The sequence below is a fragment of the Grus americana genome, chromosome Z (assembly GCF_028858705.1).
Source record: "Grus americana isolate bGruAme1 chromosome Z, bGruAme1.mat, whole genome shotgun sequence".
NCBI lineage: Eukaryota > Metazoa > Chordata > Aves > Gruiformes > Gruidae > Grus > Grus americana.
Genome location: NC_072891.1, coordinates 44280032 through 44288031, shown reverse-complemented (window position 1 = coordinate 44288031; position 8000 = coordinate 44280032).

Sequence of the window (8000 nt, the reverse complement as noted above, 5' to 3'; positions counted from 1 at the left end):
ATAATGGTATGTGTGAAGCAAATAGATAAAGCTGTCTCTTTAGACAATGCTGCCAAACAAGCCCGGCTGAATCACCCCAGCAGGCCCAAAAATTCAGCCTGCCTCCCTCCCATTATTCTTCTGTCTTTCAGCCTGATGTGCGCTGGAGTGGCATGCTTGAAATGGCTCTCCTTGTCTGACTCTGCTGCTCCTCCTCTGCCTGCCTCCCCTCCTGCCCACTGTGCCGCCCCGCCAGCTGGCATGCCTCCTCCTCCTCCTCCTCCTCCTGTTCTTCCTCCAGCTGATGCCACCTGGCAGAGCTGCCAGCTGCGCCATGCTGGGGGAGCTGGCGCTTGGGCTTCTCCTGCCCTTCTGCCTCCTCTTGCCGCTGGGGCTGTTGCAGGCAGCTGCCTCCTTTTGTGGGGAGTGCCCTCCCCATAGGGGTGCCTTCCGAGTGCCGGAGCTTGGTGCTTGAGGTGCGGTAGGCAGACACACTGCAAAGAGTACCGGAGACGTTTACAGGTGCAGCAGAGCGCGAGGAAGTTCAGGTGCTTATCTTTCCTTTCACCAGATAGCGAGGGCCTCATCGATACGCAGTTGTATTTCAGCCAAGGGGACATTTTGCATAGGGACGTCCCTATGAAGATATACAGGAGGTCAAAAGCGATAATAATAAACACAGTTGATCTATTGGAATGAAATTAACAATTACAAAATGTTTTTCTTATTGATTAACTGCATGCGTTCATGTCTAAATCTACTGTGGATGAATTTTTAACTAATACATCTTCATATTAAAAATGCTGAGGGTTTCGTAATCTGTCACACAGCAGATGTAAATACTTGCAAGTGTCAGAATCTTCTTAGGCAACTAATACTAAAATTACAGAAAATAGGGAATTGACTTTGGGATCCTTAAATGTGCGTGATGGTTACTTCATTATTTATTCACTCCTGCCTCCATTCACTTTACGGCTTAGTCAATGAAGGTATCTATAGTTCTATTGTATGAGATACCTTTTCTTCTTATTGCACATTTTTCCAAAATTTTTTAACAGACAAAAGAATAAATAATTTTTTCAAACCTAGAAACAACATAGTGTTACCTGCAAAAAGATCACTTTTTTTTCCATATATTTGGACATGATTCAAATTTTGATCATTTCACATTCTTGTTTTATGTAGGAACCTACTTTGTCTTTTCTACAAAGAGTTTATTTGCCAAATCAGGATTTTACTGTATTATACAGACTACCCTAATCAGATCCTGCACATTTCCAAAGCCACAACCTTAATATTGTATATAAACAATATATTGTGTGATGTCTTATCTCTGTTGTGCCCTTTGTCTTCACATACTGGGACAAGAGTGGATAACTCATGAACAGCAGTGGCTGCTATACCACTCCTGAGCTACTCCATTTCTCTTCACATATGAAGATAAATGTTGTAACAGAGCTCACTCATCAGAGGTAATATATAATGTATGTATTCTCTTCTGCATGCCACTCTTCAGGACTAGAATGGCTTGAGATGACAGTAACGGAAAATTAAGAACTCTTGGGAAGTAGGGGAGTAATGAGTTTTGAAGAGAGTAAAACTTTTGATGAGTTGACGTTATTGCAACAGAGAAAAAAATGTAATTTTACTTTAACATAGTAAAAGGAGGAATATTTATGACTCCTATGACATAAATATGCACAACTTCTATATATAAGTGTTTGTGTGAAATTATTTGACCTAGGCAGATGGCTTTGGAGATAGACATAGTTAGGAGAAGAACAATGCTTATCCATTACATAGCGTGATAATGACTTGTGTTCTCAGCGTGACGGTGATATTTCCTAACTGAAACCTCAGTACTTTGAAGTATCGTGCTTAAGTTTATCTTAAATGTGTCAAATGCTGCTTTAAAAAGTGCCCATAAATACTTTGCTGGGCTGAGGCCTTTTCTCAGTGTCTGTCCTGATAATGGATACACGCTCATAATTTTAAAATGTAAAAGATAACTGTAAAATAAAAATTTTACTGTAATCAGAAGTTTTCAAAGAATAATAAATAGCTCATTCCCACCAAACAAGGAGGCTTCAAGACTACGATTTTCAAGTTTATTATTGCAACATGTATAGCACTTTTAAAATACCATCAGCTTCTCAGATTGAAGTAGTCCTATGAACACGTAGTCATGTTGCAATTTTTAAGGAGAATAATTCTACTTTTGTGTTTTAAATACTTGTGCCTAAGGAAACTTTTTTTTTTTTAACCACGTAATCTATATTTAAGTGTTGCTTTGGAAAATTTTAAAAATTAAAGGCTCTACGAGATTGAAAGTTTAGTGTATCTTTACACAGAAGCATAAACAGATCTTATGAATTATTTGTGTTTTAATTGCTGTCTGTGTTGGTCTGTCTATTGACAAATCAGTGGTCAACTGCTAAACAGAAGGATTTGGCTGTTGCTGTTTGAGGAAATGGAGCTATGTGTAAATAAACAATACAGCCTTTTCTTAGGGCTTATGCCGTGCTTTTCGTATAAGTCCTCTCCCTTCCCCTACTGTATGGGGTTAGGATACTTTTGCAAATTTGTGATCACTTTTGTTTAATCCTAGCCTCTTTGCTGTATATAAGTTAACAAGCACTAAAGGATGTTATACTGAATGTCATGAGGACCTTTCAACTACTCTCATAGAAATGCCCATATTGCCTCTACTATCTAGGAATTAAGTAATGAGCACTCTTGGTCTGTGTTTTTATCTCATTTGACTGCATGAACTTGTAGAAATAGCTTAGGCATCTTTATTTAGCCCTTTCCATTGGTTTCTCATATTTAACTGATTGTATGCAGACCAGTAATCATGAAATAATAGTTCTCCACTCCTAATTTCTTTCACTACAGAAATATTAATTGGATAAAACAACTGCAAAAGCAGTAAAAAGCCCAGTGCAAATACACCTGTATAGATGAAGAAATTGAAGTTGACTGTTTAGCTGTGGCAAGCTGCAGCCTGGATAGCATGCCTGAGTTGACAAAGTGTGTGGGCCTCTCTCTTTTCACAGGAATGTGCTTCTGTCACCAAACACCAAAAGCCTCCTCATATTTTGTATAATGCACGAAGCTGTGTTTTCTGTCTCTGAAACAAGAATAGTCTGTCTTTCTATTTAACTTGCCACTGGAACATTCAAGTGAACCAACTCACTATTTATCAGATGAAAAACAGTATTCACATTTTCTAGCCTCAGTGAAAATGGAGAGAATGACTGTTGATGGCAATGCAGGGCCAGCCTTCCTTTCAGAGGCATGAACCCATACATTCGGCCTGAAAGCTGGATTTTTTTACATAATACTTTGAGGCAGTAGTTCTGTACTAAGTGTTAAAACCCTGGAGGTTTTCATCGAGCTAATGTATGAAATATATTGATAATATCATACAGTTTTTAAAACCCTTTCTGTCCTGTGTTACACGTTAGGCACCATAAAAAGCATCAGTTCTGACTTACGATTTTTGTTAGAAGTCTCCTCATACCACATTATCCTTAAGATAACCACCTGTACCCTTAGATTGTTCTTGGCTTTGTTCTTGCTCAGTTTTAGAGATTCCTTATACCATGTATAATGGGTACATAATACGGGAAATTTCCCCTTTTTTAAAATCCAGCTCTGTAGTAAATATGACCTCATACTGCTTGTCCATGCTTGATCCTGAACAAGAACATTTGGATTTTCAAGGAGGCTGAGGGGAATGTTCCTGTTCTGGCCTTTGGTCTGCATGGATGAAGAGTGGCCTCTGACACAGGTTAATGGATGAAGTGGAAACCTTGTCCTCCTGCAGAGAAGCAAGAAGAACCGTTAACTTAGTAGTCCCAGCACGCAGCTCTTTGTATGACAGCCAGACAAAAGCTTGGTCCTCAAACCTTGCTCACCCACCCCATGACCCTCCCCAGGTTATCTTCATCGATTCTTCTGCATTTGGGAAGCTGCACATCTGTGACGTATGTTGATGAAGGAGGAAAATATCTTTGTCCAGACTGAGAGGCATTTTTGTGTATCACTATTTTATATGGTGTGAGGTTTTTTGACCCAAATATTTATCTTAAAAAACGGAAAAAACGGAAAGGAAGTAGAATTTTCTTGATACAGGAAAAAAAAATGTTTTTTATAATCCTACATAATGGCAGCACAGAACAAAAAAAAAAAAAAAAAAAAGGACTAATCATCACCTGGTCCATATCATAATTACGGAATGTATTTATTGAAATGAAAGACTGAATTAAGACATTACTTCATTTGGCAGCACTTCCATGAGCAAAAGGGACATTTCCTTGTATTGATTTTCAGATGCAGTTCCCCATTCACCACAATTTGGTTCCTGTAGTAATTGGTATGAAATCAATATTTTTTTATGTACCTCTCAGCCCACATCCCAAATGAACTTGTTTAAATAGACAGACCCTGTAGTCCAAAGGATACTGAAACTCTTGGAAGGGTTTTACATGAAGAGGAATCAGAAATGTTTCATTCTCTGAAATTCAAACTAGAATAAACCATTTCAAAGCAAGAGTGAAGAAACCACAAATTTATTATAAAATCATTCTGGTTTGTATTCCATAATGTATTTCGATGGAAAACTAAATGAATCATCTTATCTTTTATTTGTGAGGAAAAGCTTGGATCAGCCGCTGAGCTTTCCCCAGACGCAATGTATGTTTTGAATGGTTGTACACTTCGGGTCGTTTTGCAGGCTGGCCTGCAGTTGTTATGCTGCCTACAAGATGTGTTTGCTCAAGGGGTCCAGTCATCACGCTAAATAAAATCGTTCACTTTGGTTGGCAAATATTGACTCAAGCTGTTACGCTTTTATGTATTTCAGAGACTCACAATGTTTGAGAGCTCAGCAAGCAAACAAGAACAGGTACAGGAAGTTATTGTGATGTTTTGGACTCATGTTTGTTTTTCTACTGCTGATGTATGTTCTCCTTTGTATGTGGCTTGTTACTAATGACCTTGTTATATAGTGCACTGTGGCTGATAAGGCCAAAGGCTTTAAGAGAATACAAATACATTTCACATTTCCACTTGAAGAGTTTATTTTAATTGTGTTTTGAAATGTACTGTACCCTAAAGGCGCTCTCTCCTCCGTAATGTACATTCTAGAAATAAAATCCTGTGAAGAATGGAATGTATAATGGGGTGAGGTGTAATGGAGAGTTCTGTATTCAGTTGGAGCTGTATCTGATAGTACCATTCAGCACAAATCTAAACAATCCTGAGCTATGGAAGAAAATTAAATAGGGGGTCAGAAGTAATGGCTTTTCTGAATGTCTGGTTTATTCATTTCTCTGAGGGAGAGAAACAAAGCAAATACTGAAAAGCCTCCTAAAGTTTCTGAGCTTTTGCTGTTGGTTTTTTTCCCCATTTTTTTGCTTCTTTTGTACAACAGCAGAATCGTCAGCATGCAATATTTGTTTTTTAATTGAAGTATGTCTTTTTCCAAATGACTGGCTTACAGAGTATTTTGTTTAGCAGTTACATCACCCCAAAGGTAATGTAACTGTAATCTGAGTTGAGATTCATCTTCAGAATTCTTTGCTGGAGTCAGCATTGTGCAGTAGTGATGTAGAAGGACTATTGCTAAAACAGCACTACATCAAAAAAAATTGAGGACACAATCCATCAAGGAGTTTAGAAAATGCTGGATGTTTTAGTATGTTGGATACTTTAACAAAAATCAAGGCATGATTTCACTTCTTCATCAGGTCTTTGCAAGTAAATGAAAGTTGGACTGCTGACCTTGGGCAAGATGGCCAGAAGTGGCAGGAGATGGGAGAGATGGGATGTTTTGAAAAAAATCTGGCCAGTACTGGCTAAGTTCTTGGTCTTGAAATAAGATAATTTATTTCACTGAGAGTTTTGTTGGTTTGTTTAACTGTAGCAAATTACTGTGTGAAAATAGGTTAAAGACATGTATCAGGCTTCTATTAGTATTGCTAAGTTCTTCCTACTTCTGTGCTGGGGTTAAAATTTCATCTTTCTGGAATATCCAAGTTAACATTTAGATACAAGTGAAGGAGTTTACATACATTCAAAGGGAGAGTGGCCAAGCACTTGAACAAGAGATCCCTTGGGGATTACAAAATGCATGACTTGCATCAAGTTCAGGAAATCCCCCAACTTGAAAATAGTTGGAGACTAGGGTGGAAACATTGCGTATGCTTGCCTTGTTCTTGCTCTTCTCTGAGTATCTATTTTGGATGCTGTTCAAGAGAGAATACGGGCCTATGTGACCCCTTGTTTGGAGCCAGGGAATTGACTCTTAAAGCTCACGTTGTCTTCAGAATGCAAAGGATGGTAGGGTCTGCCTGCAGCAACTCTTGTGTCATAACATGAGCATGTGAAGGATTTTGTGCCAATCCTGTGCTGGGCATAGCTCAGTAGAACGAAAGGTTGCATGTGTCTCAATCACAGAAATGACACCTAAATAAAAATCCATGAGTCTGTTCAAGTTACTGAGTCTTATAAGAACTACCATGCCCTCCTAGAAGGCAGTCCCCAGAATATTAAACTAACAGGCAACAGGATCCTCTTACACATTCTAGTCTGTGAAGAACAAAAGATGGATGTCAGCTGTCTTCACCTTTCAACCATAGCAAGACCTCTTCTAGTCTGGCCTTAAAAAAGATGGACAGATCTACCTGAGAAAATTCATGACAGACAAAAAACATTTAGTTTCTTCGTAGAAGGTCTCGTTTCTTTAATATAGCTACCTGGATTATACTTAGGCATGAAAAAGTGAACAATCCAGGAAGAACCCATTTATTGAAGACCTGACTGCAGAAAGGTGGTAATTCTTTTTCAGTGTATTTGCTCTTCTTATGTCCAAATAAAGAATGCAAGTAGAGTGATGTGCTAAGTGTGTATTCTCAGGTAAAAAAGCTGAGGTATGGTATTTAAGCAGAATTTATGTATTTTCATTTATATGATATGGGCTGATACGTGTGCAGCACAGAGTTGACACATGTGCCTGCCCCCATAATTTTGGGACACTGCAAAAGGAAGGAGCTAAATTACTGGAGTGAATGTGACTAATTAAATATTACCTGTTGTAATGATGGGTGAAGTGTGCATCATGCCAATAAAAGAATTGGAATGGAGAAGTTCAGAAAGAAATAATCTAAGTCTTGTTTCTAAGATGATGCCAACTAATATTTCTAATAAATCTTGTAAAAAATTCAGAATTGTGGAATGTTGAAATTTTATAATCAGTGTACACAGGTTGTCAGTGGAAAAGATCACACTGACTCAAAATTCTACTTTTGAAGAAGTTGAACCCATAGGAGGAGGAGAAGCTCTGTTGTGAAGTCTAGTGTTTGGTTGAAATTTTGCTAGTTTATTTGGGTTGTGAACATGTTATTAGTTGTCAGTTAATAACATGTTTTTGAACTAAGCACTTTATCTGTGAGAATCAGATATACTCTATTGTTTATTTCAGCATTTTTAAAATGGCAAGGCTCATAATTCTGTTAGAAACCAAGGAGCTGAACACTGACATTTTAAAATTCACATTTCAAATTACAGGGTTAAAATGAGAAGTTATTTGCTGGTCTCTAGTCAAGTAATTCTTTGGATTCATTGCATATGAGTGTTTGCTTTATAACTACAACAGTTTATCTGGCTAAATCTCTGTTTACTAGTCAGATCAGGAGAGTACATAATTGCCTAAAGTTCAGTGACAGAGGTTAGGTCACTCAGAGCTTGCTTTCTGCAAACATGCTGATCTGTTCAAAAACGTTATTAGAGCAACTGTTTCTTACCTTGGGGTTTCCACTTACTAAGATGAAAACTTGTGATTCTCTCTGAAATATGATAGAAGACTGAGGGTATGACTTTTCCCCCAAAAATGTGTAAAAATTTCTAGTATAGGACAATTGCATGACATGACTTTCTGAAATGAAATGTGTGCAGTACAAAGGAGAAAGTTTTCTTAGGCTAAAACAAACACCTATCAGTACATAATGTTATTACAA